The sequence below is a fragment of the Mustela putorius genome, unplaced genomic scaffold (genome assembly GCF_011764305.1).
Source record: "Mustela putorius furo isolate JIRA1106 unplaced genomic scaffold, ASM1176430v1.1 tig00003858_pilon_pilon_pilon, whole genome shotgun sequence".
NCBI classification, from domain to species: Eukaryota; Metazoa; Chordata; class Mammalia; order Carnivora; family Mustelidae; genus Mustela; species Mustela putorius.
In genome coordinates this window covers 30159055-30172665 of record NW_025422010.1, presented here as the reverse complement: position 1 = coordinate 30172665, position 13611 = coordinate 30159055, and the positions used below count along the sequence as shown (strand labels likewise).

The 13611-nt window shown below is 37.5% G+C and overlaps 1 pseudogene; it reads right to left on the bottom strand.

The window, feature by feature from the left end:
* Positions 1 to 3905: 3905 nt before the first annotated feature.
* On the bottom strand, positions 3906 to 4001 carry LOC123387691 (annotated as a pseudogene).
* Between the last annotated feature and the right edge of the window lie 9610 nt (positions 4002 to 13611).

Below are 13611 nucleotides of genomic sequence, written 5' to 3'. Positions count from 1 at the left end.
CAACTGTAAAAATAAAGACTAAACTGAGGTATCATTGTACATCAGTTATGATAGCAAGTTTCAAAAAGACACGAAATAACAAGTGTTGACAATAATGTGGAAAGCACCCTTGTGCACTGCTGATGGAAATGTAAATTGGTACAGCAACTATGGAAAACAGTATGAAGGTTCCTTTAAAAATAGCAGAAATATAATCAAGCAATTCCACTTACGTGTATTTTTTTAAAGATTTATTTATTTATTTGAGTAATCTCTACATCCAACGTGAGGCTCAAACTCAAGACTCCGAGATCAAGAGTCACATACTCTACCAAATGAGCCAGCCAGGCATTCTCACTTATGGGTATTTACCCCAAAGAAGCAAAAACACCAATTCAAAGAGATATATGCTCCCCTATGCTCGTCGCGGCATTATTTATAATAGCCAAGATACAGAAGCAACCTATATGATAAGTGAAATAAATCAGATAAAGACAATTAACATGATTTTCTTATATGTGGAATCTAAAAAAACAAAACACACAGAAACAGATTCACAAAGAACAAACTGGCAGGGGTGGGGAGTGGGTAAAATAGGTGAAGGGGATTAAGAGGTACAAACTTCCAGTCATAAAGTATGTAAGTCACGGGAATAAAAAATACAGCATAGGGAATAAAGTCAATTACTACTACAATAACTTTGTATGGTGACAGATGGTAACTACACTGACCATGGTAAGCATTTTGTAATGTATACAACTGTCAAATCCCTATGTTGTATACCTGAAACTAAAATAATATTGTATGTCAGCTACACTTCAATTAAAGAAAAAACATAGAAATTAGGGGTTAGTCCACAGAAAAATTTAATATCCAAAGACAAATTTCAGAGAGAACATAGAAAACAGAAGGAAGAACACTGTCAAAGAAAGAATCCAAGGGGTGCCTGTGTGGTTCAGTGGGTTAAGTGTCTGACTCTTGATATCAGCTCAGGTCTTCATCTCAGGGTCATGGGTTCAAGCCCTGCACTGGGGTCTATGCTGGATATAGAGCCTACTTTTAAAATAAAGAAAAGAAAAGAAAGAAAGAACTGAAGAATCCACATATTATTTATGGAAATTTCTTAAAATCTCAAATTTAAAAAATGAAGGAAAGGACATTTGCTTCCACTCAAGATGGATTAATACGAGTATAAAAATAGGATTTTACACTCCTGACTCAAATAAACAAACAAACCAAGACACAATATATGAAACAACACGTTTAAAGATATTGGACACTGAGCAATAATAAACATTAACCTGAGAGACAAGAACAAAATAATATGAGCTCTTTTGTCCAGCTTATTGCCTTAAGAGTTTTCATGCTGCAGTGTAGGGAGAGGGAATCCAGGCAGAGACTAGCAGTCTCCCTGAGTTGAGGAGTCACAGCTGAGAGTCATAGGGAGGTCAAGGTGGCTAGTGCTTAGGACAGAGAGAGAACCCCAGAGATGTGAAAGGGTCATCCTTGAGTATTTAGCAGAAAAGTATTTACCAGCCCAGGAGGAGAGGAACTGCCTAAGACTAAGGGAATAAAACTATCTGACAGGATTGGAAAACAGTGGCTGGCAGTGCCACCAAGCTGGGAACAGTACCTATTCTCACCAGCCAGACTGGAAAAACTCATAATTCACAGAGCATTGAGCAGAATACTCAGAAAAGCCTTGCCTCAGTAATGGGAAATAATTAGCCCCAGACTAAGCACTACTCTGGGCTCACTAGAATCATAAAAATAAGACTTGAAAGGATCAGACTTTTTCTAAGAAATTTAACTACATCCTAGAGCAAACCTTAAGAATATTAAGAGTACAGCAGTAGAACAACAACAAAAGTACCTAGCACTCAACAAGGTAAAATTCAACGTCTGGTATTAAAATAAAGGTCAGCAGACAATGTAGCACGAAAATACAATTCACAATTAAAAAAAAAATTAATAAATTGAAACCAAACCACCAAAAGCTGTCACAGATGTTAGAATAAGCAAAGCTATTAAAACAATTATTATAATTGTCTTCTCTATGTTCAAATTTTTAAATAGAAATGTAAGATATATATTTTTTTAAAGTACCTAAATCAAACTTCTAGAAATGAAAACTATGATGTCTGAAGTGAAAATGCACTGGATAGAATTAATGGCAGAGAAGACGGAGAAGGAGAAGGAGGAGAGGGAGGGTTGGGGAAGGGGGAGGAGGAAGGAGGAAGAAAGGAACTTTTGTGAACTGCAGGATAACTTCAATCAGCCTAACATACATATAAATGCAGCCTGCCTAGGAGAGAAGAGAATGAGAGGTCCAAAATATTTGATTTCATGGCTGAAAGTTTCCCTAGTTTTTTGTAAACCAGTAACTCCAAAAATCCAAGGAATTCAATGAATCGCAAGCCTACGAAACATGAAGAAACTACACCAAGTCACAAAATAATTTTTAAAAAACGGTGATGAGAAACTCTTAAAGGCAGCTGGAGAAGGAGGTCAGGGGAGTTATGTAGAGAGAGACAAAGGTAAGAACAAGAATTCTCACAACATAAGCAAGAAGATAGGGAGCAATATCCTTAAAGTACTGAAAGAAGAAACTGTACTTTACATTCTATACCCAGTGAAAATATCTCCTAAAAAATGTAGGCAAAATAAAGATATTTTCAGACATACAAAAGCTGAAAGAATTCATCTTCATCAGAACTGCACTACAAAACAATGTCAGAAGCTATCCTTCCAGCAAAAGGGAAATGATGTCAGAAATAAATCTGAATCTACACAAAGAAATGAAAGGCACCAGAAATGGTAACTAACTACATGGGTAAATATATATTTTGTCTTATTTAAGTTCCTTTAAAAATAATTGACGGCTTAACAAAAGTAATAACATTGCATTGTAGGGTTGATAACAAATGAATAAAGTGGATGATAAAGTCTAGAGGGGAGAAATGTAAGTATTATAAGTTTCTAATACTAAGTGAAGTGATACACCACTTGAAGGTAGATCATAGTAAGTTAAAGATGTACAATATAAACCCTAAAGTAACTACCAGATATTAGAGAAGAAAAGATTTATGAAGTTGAAGATACTTGTTTGTGGCCTAACAGTGTTCTGTTCTGGAAAATGTTCCATGTGCACTTGAGAAGAATGTATATTCTGCTGTTTTTGGATGGAAGGTTCTGAATATATCTGTTAGATCCATCTGGTCCAATGTGCTACTCAAAGTCACTGTTCCCTTGTTTATTTTCTGTTTGGATGATCTATCCCTTAATGTAAGTGGGGTGTTTAAGTCCTCTATTATTACTGTATTATTATTGATTTCTTCCTTTGTTAATGTCTGCTCTATGTATTTGGGTATTCCCATGTTGGGAGCATAAATATTTACAATTGTTATATCTTCTTGTTGGATTTTTCCCTTGATAGTTATGGAATGTCCTTCTTTGTCTCTTGTTACCGTCTGTTTCAAAGGCTGTTTTGCCCAAAATAAGTATTGCTACCCTGGCTTTTTTTTATTTCCATTTGCATGATAAATTCTTTCCCATTCCTTCACTTTCAACCCACAGGTGTCTTTAGGTCTGAAATGAGTCTCTTGTAGATAGCATATAGATGTGTCTTGCTTTTTATCCATTCTGCTACCTTATGTCTTTTGATTAGAGCATTTAGTCTGTTTACATTCAAAGTAATTATTGATAGGAGCATAACTATTGCCATTTTTGTTTTATGATTGTTTCATAGGTCTTTTCTGTTCCTTCTCTTGCTTTCTTCTCTCTTGGTTTGCTGGCTTTCTTTAGTGATTACTTGGATTCCTTTATCTTTTTTTTATTCCTTTATCTTTATTCTTTACATATCTGACTAGTTTTTTTAATATTTGAAAGCTATCTAAATAAATTATACTTTTATTTATCTTTATTTTTGAAGTATGAAATGCTACATGAATTTGCATGTCATCCTTGAGCAGGGGTCATGCTAACCTCTGTGTCATTAGTAGATGTGCTGCCAAAGTGAGCACTATTTTTTATATTTTTAAGTTTTAATTTAAATTCCAGTTAAAACTGGAGTTTAGTTAACTGGAATTTAAATTAATCCCCTTCATCTATTTAACCCATTCTCCACCCCCACCTTTCTCATCAGTCTATGACTGGCTTTTGATTTGTGTTTGCGATTAGGTTTGTATAGAACATCTTATGCACATAGCAGTCTATATTAAGTTGATGGTTGCTCACATTTTAACACATTCTTCATTCCTCTCCCCTCCATGCCTTGGGTATTTGGTGTCATACTTAACATCCTTTTGTGAATCCCCTGACTGAGTTTTATAGAAATACTTAATCTTACTTCTTTTCTGCTTTTTACTTTTCTTACCCCTACTTATGGTCTTTCCTTTCCACTCAGCATCCCCTTTAATGTTTCCTGTAGGGATGGTTTTAGCAGTCATGATTTCCTTTAACTTTTGTTTGGGTAACCTTTTGTATCTCCTATTCTGAATGTGATCCTTGCTGGATATAATATTCTTGGTTGCAGGGTTTTTGTTTTCTTTTAGGATTTTAAACATATGCCATTTTCATCTGGTCTGCAAAGTTTCTGCTGAAACATCAGCTGATATAGCCTTTTGGGGTTTCCCTTGCATGTAACTGATTTCTCTTGCTGCTTTTAAAATTCTCTATCACTGTTTTTTGCCATTTAAATTACTATGTGTCTGGACCATACTACTATGATCTGGACCTCCTTGGGTTGATTTTGGTGTGGCTCTTTGGGCCTCTTGCATCTCAATTTCTGCTTCCTTCTACAGATTCAGGAAGTTGTCAGGTACTATTTCTTCAAATAACTTTTCTGCCCCCTTTCCCTCTTTTCTCCTGGGATACTTGCAATGTAAATATTATGCTCAGTGGTGTCACTGAGTTTCCTTAACGCTCATTTTAAAATTATTTATCTCCCATTCAGCTTGATTGCTTTCCATTACTCTGTCCTCTATGTCGCTGATTTTTTTTTCTTTTGCTTCCTCTAGTCTATTTATTCTGTCTACTGTATTTTTAATTTCAGGTATAGAGTTCTTTATCTCTGGTTGGTTCTTTTTTATGTTTCCTATGTCTTTGTTAAGAGTCTCACTGAGGTTCTCCACTCTTTTCCCAAGTTCTGTGAGTATCTTTATGACTGTTACTTTAAATTCTCCATCAGGCATATTGCTTACATTCGTTTCATGCAGGTCTCTTACTGTGATATTTTTAGATCTCTTGCTGTGATTTTTGTCCTGTTCTTTCATTTGGGACATATTCCTCCTTTTCTTCATTTTGTCTAACTCTTTGTGTCTGTTTCTATGTGTTAGGAGTGTCAGCTATTTCTCCTGCTCTTGAAAATAGTGGTGTCATGAAGATCCTGTAGTTCTCTGTAGTGCAATGTTCCTTGTCCTCTGAAACTTGTCACTTTAGAAGTGTTTCCTATGTGTTGTGTGCACCCTGCTATTGTGGCTGAGCTGCAGCTGCCTTCAGTCCAGTCATCTGCAATGGCTCTCTGCCTATTGTGGGCAAGCTTGGTCCATGTGTTGTTAAGGGGCCAGTCTGGGACTGATCTGAGCTTGAGTTAAGTCAGAACAGGCATTTATCAGGATGCAGTAGTACAGAATTACAGGGTATTTTCCCTGTGTTGCTCCCTGACAAGCTTTCATTAGTGAATGGGGCCTAGAGTCAGACCAAATGTGTGCCCCCAGCCTACAGATGGCAATACAGTCAGACTGGTCTGTAGTGATCCTCCCCTCTCCCCAGGGAAGAATCCCTTTGGAGTGGTGCTGGCCCCTGTCAGGGCTGCTTGTACACTGCTGGCTTGTGGCATCGCTTTGGATGGGGTCTAGCCAAGGCATATTGGAGGGAGGGTCAGCAGGAGAATGCAGAGGCAGGGCACCCAATGGCAGCAAGGTCCACACAGGCTCACTGTCCCAGGTGGATACACAGCAGTATGTGGAGGCTGGGGCTGCAGTATTAGCAAGGTTTAGGTGGATCTGCTATGGGAGGAGACCTGGAGACAGGCCTAGCTGCTGGGGGGTGGGGTGTGTCCACCAGAGAACAAGGGAGCACTGTTAGCATATTAGGTAGCCATGTTGGTGCAAGACTGGTTCCCACTGGTGTCCCTATGTCTAGGCTAGGGGGTAAGGGGAGGGAAATGGCACCTGCCAGCTCATTTGTTCTTGCAAAAGTATCGCAAAAATCCCTTCCCTTCCAGCATACACTCTGAGATTAGTAAACAACTCTCCCTCCCGTATATGCCAGGCATTTTTCAAACAGCAGCTTTTATGCTATATTTCCATTGAGCTTTTTTGTGCCATCTCTTTAAGGGTGAGGACTCAGTTTTCTCTCAGCAGCTGCCCCCCACTGCTCTCCCAGGGCTGATTTTTAAAGTTCCAAGTGTTAAGCCCTGCTGATTGTAAGAACTCATGAAATTATACCCTTCTGGTTTTCAAAGCCAAATGTTATGTGGATTCATCTTCCCCATGTGTGCTCCCTGGTGTGAGAGTCTGTTTCCCTCCCCTCTCCATACCTGCAGCATCCCTCCCCCAACCACCCATGGACAGCAGTTGTCCAGTTAGCTCCCAAAGCATCCCTGCCCTTCCTACCCTGTTCACTGTGACTTCTTCTTTATATTTAACTGTGGAAAATCTGTTCTGCTGGTCTTCAGGTCATTTTCTGGGTTATTTAAACTGATGCAGGTGTTACGGCATAGTTGTATCCATGGGATGAGGTGAACTCATCCATCATGGTGAACCCAAGAGGTGAACTCATTCCTCATGAGGGGGAGTAGGGTCTCCCTACTTCACCATCTTCCCCAGAAGTTCCCCAGATTTCTGTTGTTTTAAGTCACTACATTTGAGGTTAATTTGTTATGCAGCAATACTAAACATAGACCTAAATGTAAAACCTGAAGTGACAGAACTTGTGTGAAAAATTCTTTATAAATGAGTAAGGCAAAGGTTTCCTATACAACACTTCTTACATACAATTTCTTTATATACAACAATGACCTATAACAATTTGACAGATTAGAGTTCTTCAACAAAACTTCTGCTTTCAAAAAACTCTATTATGAGAATGAAAAGACAAGCAAGAGACTGAGAGAAAATATCCACAGATTACATATCTAATAAAGGAGTACTACATGGAACATATAAAGAACTCTCAAAGCACTATAAAAAAATACAACCCATTTTTAAAAAACAGGCAAAGGATTTGAACACAGCTCACTGTGGGAAACAGATAAGCAGATGAAAAGATGCCCAATACCTTTGGCAAATTAACAAGGGAAATGCAAATTAAAACCACAAGATACATCTACACACCTATCAGAATGGCTAAAATTATGAAGAGTGACCATGCCAACTGTTGGGAAAGATGCAGAGGAACTAGAACTCTTATATACTGTTCATGGGAATTTAAAAAGATACAAACACTTAGAAACACAGCTTGGTAGCTTCTTAAAAAGTTAAACATACATCTACCATATGACCCAACCATTTCACTTCTTTTTTTTTTTTTAAAGATTTTATTTATTTAACAGACAGAGATCACAGGTAGGCAGAGAGGCAGGCAGAGAGAGGAGGAAGCAGGCTCCCTGCAGAGCAAAGAGCCCGATGTGGGGCTTAATCCCAGGACCCCGGGATCACGACCTAAGCCGAAGGCAGAGGCTTTAACCCACTGAGCCACCCAGGTGCCCCAACCCAACCATTTCACTTCTAAATATTTACCCAAAGGTAAAGAAAATATATATGCTTGCAAAAACTTTTACACAAATGGTCATAGCAGTTTTATCTGTAATAGCTCCAAACTGGAAACAACCCAAATGTCTACCAAGTGTGAATGGATAAACAAATTTGTGGTATATCCATACAGTAGAATACTACTAAGCAATAAAATGGAACAAACTACTGATTCATGCTACAATATGGATAAATCTGAAAACTTTTATACTGAGTGAAAAAAGCCGGACAATGTGTGATTCCATATATTAAAAAATTCAGAAAATGCAAAGGACTCTTTCGACCTATAATGAGTGAAAACAATCACTGGTTGCATCATGTGAGGCATGGGGAGGAATAGAAGAAAAGGATGACAAAGGGGCACAAGGAATTTGAGGTGGGTGGATTTGTTCACTATCACTATCTTGATATTGGTGATAGTTTCATGGCCTTGTTCGAATGTCAAAGCCTGCCAATCTGCACATTTCAAATATGTGCAGGACTTTGTATGATGGTTTTATTTATTTATTTATTTTTTTGTATGATGGTTTTATAAAGCTGTTTTAAAAAATGCTGTTAAACATGATGGAGCACCTAGATGGCTCGGTCAGTGGAGCATGTGACTCTTGATCTCAGGGTTGTGAGTTCAAGGCCCATGCTAGGTATAGGGATTACTTAAAAATAAAGCCTTAATAAAAAAACTGTGGAAAGAAAAAGCTGATAAACATTGGGGAAAAAAGTATATAATTTACATAAATAGATATGTATATAATAACAATGCTTTAAGAATTTGGTTCTTCCAAAACTAAACTATAAATTAAATGCAATCCCTATTAAAATTCACCAAGAGTTTTAAAAAAAATTTATAAATTTATTCTAAAATTTAACAGAATAAGGCTTCTCAAATAGTCAATTTGATCATGAAAAGCAAAGAAAGACAAATTGTCCTATGAATTAAATATGAAGACATACTATAAACTGTAAAGTTTTAAAACAGTGGAAACTCACAAGGGAACAGGCAAATGGACCATTGTACAGAACAAAGGGTTAACAAACAGATCTAGGTATTACTGGACGTGGTACATAATCTTTTTGCTTTCACACTCTGCCAGAAATAGAAAGCATCATAATGAATGAGTTGGGAAAACTGATTCATTATGTGCAGAAAAACAAAGCAAAGTCTTCATACCACTTACAAATAAGAGGCTTTGTTGGATTAAAGAACTAAATATTAAAGGGAAAATTTAAAGGTAATAGCAGAAATTCCAGGGATTATATTTATGATACTGAAGTTTACAGAGAATTCTTCCCCAAAAAGGCCAAACCATAAAGCAAAAGGATATATGGACTTAAACACATCACAATTAAGAACTTCTATTTAACAAAGGTCTCAACAGACTAAATTTTTTCAACAGCTGACAAATCAGGAGAAGATATCTGCAATGCCAAAAACTAGCAAGGTCTTAATACCTAGATCCCACGTTGTCCAATGTAGTAGTCAGTAGTCACATTTGGCTAGTTACATTTAAATTATAATTAATTAAAATTAAATAAAATTTAAAATCCAGCTTCCTTGGTTGCACTAGTCACATTTCAAGTACTCAACAGCCGCTCATGGCTAGTGCCTAACATATTAAGAGGGCACAAATAGAACACAATTCCAGGGGCGCCAGCCAGTGTGGCCCAGTCATTAAGCATTTGACTTCAGCTCAGGTCATGATTTCAGGGCCCTGGTTCAAGCCCCACATAAGGCTACCAACACAGCAGGGAGTCTGCTCCCTCTCTCCCTTCCCTTCTGTCCCTCCCCCGGCACACACACATTCTCCCTCATGTAAATAAATAATTTTTTTTTTAAAAACACATTTCCATCATCTCATAAAGTTCTACTGGACAGTGCTGCTCTAAAAAATATATATGGAAATCTTGCAGAACACAAAAAAGATAGGATTTTTAAAATTTTTTTTAAAAATTAGATTTCACCTAATTAGAAAATTGGCAAAAGATATGAATAAGGCAAACCCAAGTGGCTAAAAAGTATGTGAAGAAATTTTCAACCTCGGTAACGAAAGAATGAAGCATCACTTTATACTCATTTGATGGGCTAAAATCTGAAAGTTGGATAATATCAAACATTTGCAAACTTGAAGGAAATGGAACTTTCATACTTTGATGGTGAGAGGAAAGACTTGTGTAACTATTCTCAACAGCAAGCTGTTACTATCTAATGCAATTTTATGTGTACATACATCCGTGACCCTGGAAGCCCCTTGTATCTACCCTGATTGGAAAGTTCTACAATTGTGCACAGCATTTAGAAGCAGAGCACTATACCAAATGGATAGTGGAAATTTTAAATCAGCAAAAGGGCTGTAAATTAAAGTTGAGGAATTTTTTTTTCCCTCCAGCTTTCTTGAGGTCAACTGACACTTAATATTGTGTAAGTTTAAGGTGTACAAAGTGTCAATTTGATACATTTACATATCACAAAATGATTACCACCATAAGTATTGGCTACCACCTTCACCCATCTTATAGCTAGGATTTTTTTGTGTGTGAATACCCTGAAGATCCACTCTTCTAGCAACACTCAAGTATATGATGCAGTATGATAGCTATAATCACCACACAGTTTATTAGGGTCCCAAATTTGTTAATCTTATAACTGGAAGTTTGTACCTTTTATCCAGTATCTCCCCACTTCCTCCACCCTCCAATCATCCCTGGTAACTAAACACTCTACTCTGTTTCTCTGAGTTTGACATTTTTAGATTCTACATACGTGATATCATACAGAACTTGTCTTTCACAGATTTATTTCATTTAGCAGAACATTCTCAAGATTGATCTAAGTTGTCACAAATGGCAGAATTTCCTTCTTTCTCATAGCTGCATAACATTCCATTGTGTGTGTATCTGTATATATTCCTACACTTATACCTATCACTTCTTTGTCCACTCATGTGGTGAAGGACACTCAGGTTGCTTCCATATCTTGGCTATTGTGAATTGCGCTGCAATGTACATGGGAGTGCAGATATCTCTACAAGATCTTGATTTTCATTGCTTTGGATATGTACCCAGAAGTAGGATTGCTGGGTCATATGGTATCATAACAGAGTCAGACTCTGGAGGAGAGGGACAGATGGGAATGGCACTCAGGAGGTGAGGAAAACACAATTACAGCAAAATGGAGCTCGTGTTGACTGATTAAGACAGTACGGGGATATAAGGAGTATTCCTGCCCTGGTGGAGACAGAAAGGCAAAGGTTAGGACCGCAAGTCCTAACTCTTAGGACTTAGAAAGCTCTTAGCTCTTAGAAAGAGAGATAGTAATTCAAAAGGTCAGCCATATGGAAACAACTTTGAAGGGGAACTTCTGTATTTTCCCTTCACTTCCTAATTTACTGTCTAACTTTAGCCCCTGAGGAACAAGTCAAAGAGGAAATAAGATTCTTTGCAATTGGATTCTTTAAAAGTGGTAATCTGTAATACTTCCTCTCAAGGGAATCAAAGTATAGTGCAGGTTGAAGCTGATACTTATCTAAATTTAATTTCAATCATAGTAAAGTACCAAGAGACAGTATGATTTATACATATTGGGTAGGAGGAGGAAAATGTGAGAAAGACTTTTAGTAGTAGTATCCTACCAGGAAACAAGGATGCCACAAACAAAAACAGCTTCAGTATTTCCTATCACTTGTAGAATGAGATCATTCACCATCCTGCTCCTACTGACCCTTCCAGACTCAATTTCCATCCCACCCCTAGTAATGGGAGCTCAGCTTCACCCACAGAGACTGACTCACTATTCTACCAGTAGTCCTTGAGATTTCCTAACCACCTGCCTGGAAAACATCCCTTGCTCATGACTCATTAGTGGCCTGTACAATCTTCACCCATCTCTTGTAATTCTTTCTTCTCCTAAGTTAATGTCCCACGTACTAACTATTAAAGCACTTGCAGTCTACACCATCTGTTGACTGATATTTTCTTTTAAGCATTTTGAAGATGTCAGTCTATTGTCTTCCAGATTCCATTGTTTCTCCTTGGAAGTCAATTATAAATTTATGACTTAATACCTTTGATCCATTTTTTAGAATTCTCAACTATTAACTCTTCAAATACTGCTTCTGTCCCACTCATCTTATCCTCTCCTTATAGGATTCTTTTCCATAACTTCTTTGTCTCTTATCTTTAATTCTGCAGTTTTTGTCTTTTCATCTCTCAATACTATATTCTGGATATTGTCTTCCAACCCATCAAAAAGTTATTAATTTTCTCTTCATCTATCTATTCTGCTATTAAACCCTTCCACAGAGTTACTAATATCAATTGTTTTACATTCAGTTCTAGAATTTCCCTTTCGTTTCTTTTTAATAGTTTATATTTATCTATCAAAAGACTGTCACATTTCATCTCCCAGTGAATGCAGCAAGCACAATTATTTTAAAGTCCGAGTTTTATAACTGCATTCTCTAGATCTCCCATGGGTCTCTGGTTTCTGCTGATTGTCATTTACATTGTTTTTTTTCCTTTGCGTGCCTGGTCAGGTTTTTTTTCCGCAGGTAAAATCCACACAACATGCAAATAACCATTTAATGGCAATTCTGTGCCACTCAATACCTTCACAATGTTGTGTTAACACTACTTCTATTGAGTTCCTAAATATTTTCATCACCCCAAAAGAAAACCTACCCGCTAAGCAGTCACTTCCTATTTTCCCTCCTTCCACTCCTGGAAACTACCAATTTGCTTTCTACCTCTATTTATGTCTTTATATTAAGTGGGTTTCATGTAGGCAGCACATAGCTGGGTATTACTTTGCTTGGGTACACTTCCCTGTACTGTCACCTGAAAACTCTCAAATAAGCTGGGACACTCATTTGTTTCCTTGATCTCAGGGATCACTGTCTTTTGTTGCCTGAGGTCCAGTCTCTTCAAAACCATTGTTTCATATATTTTGTTCATTTTTCTTTCTTTGGTTGTTTCAGGTAGGAGGACAAATGCAGTCTCTTGCTACTCTACCTTGGCAAGGAGCAGAATTCTGCCCTTTTATTTTACTAAGGACTTTACTTATTTATTTGAGAGAGAGAGAGAGTACAGCAGGGGGAGTGGTAGAAGAAACAGACTCCCTGCTGAGCAGGAAGCCAGATGCTGGTCTCAGTCCCTGAACCCTGGGACCTGAGCCCAAGTCAGATGCTTAAAATGACTGAGCCACCCAGGTTCCCTGAATTCTGCTCTTTTAAAAGACAATTTATGTCTTTAGTTTATCAGTTAAACTCATCCTGTTCAATTTAAAATTCGATAAATTCAATTTTAATTTTAGTTTTTTTGAGGTATGATGTCATTTGATCATGTTTTTACCAAGACATTCACCATTCTGAAATCATTCTGTTAACTTACATTTTAACAAAATATGGCCATTTCTCCCAAGTTAACCTCCTTTGCCTATAACCAACAAGTGCCAGACTCCACACTTTCTTTTTCCCTGGGAGCTGGTGCAAATTGCATGTGTTTATGACTAGGTGTCTCCAATCATCAGACTAGAGCTCTCTATCCTAAAACTGGGGTCATTCCCCTAGAATATCCATAGAACACTTGGCCTCTAGGCAAGTCTCTTCAGAGCTGTGGGGTGGGGAGGGGGTTTGGTTTTGTCTTAAAATCCAACATACCTTTTAGGTGTTGGTAGATTTTTAAACTAATTTTCAATTACATGAAGATTTTTCTGAGTTATTTTCTCCTCTTTTCTCATTCTTCAATAATCTATTTATTTTTATTATTTATTTATTTTTGTCAACCACCTGTAGTGCTTCCAAATAATCCAGCTCTGTGCACTGCACTCCCCAACCCAGTCTGTCCTAGAGTGGAACTTTAGCTAAGAACTACTGGCCCTGGATAT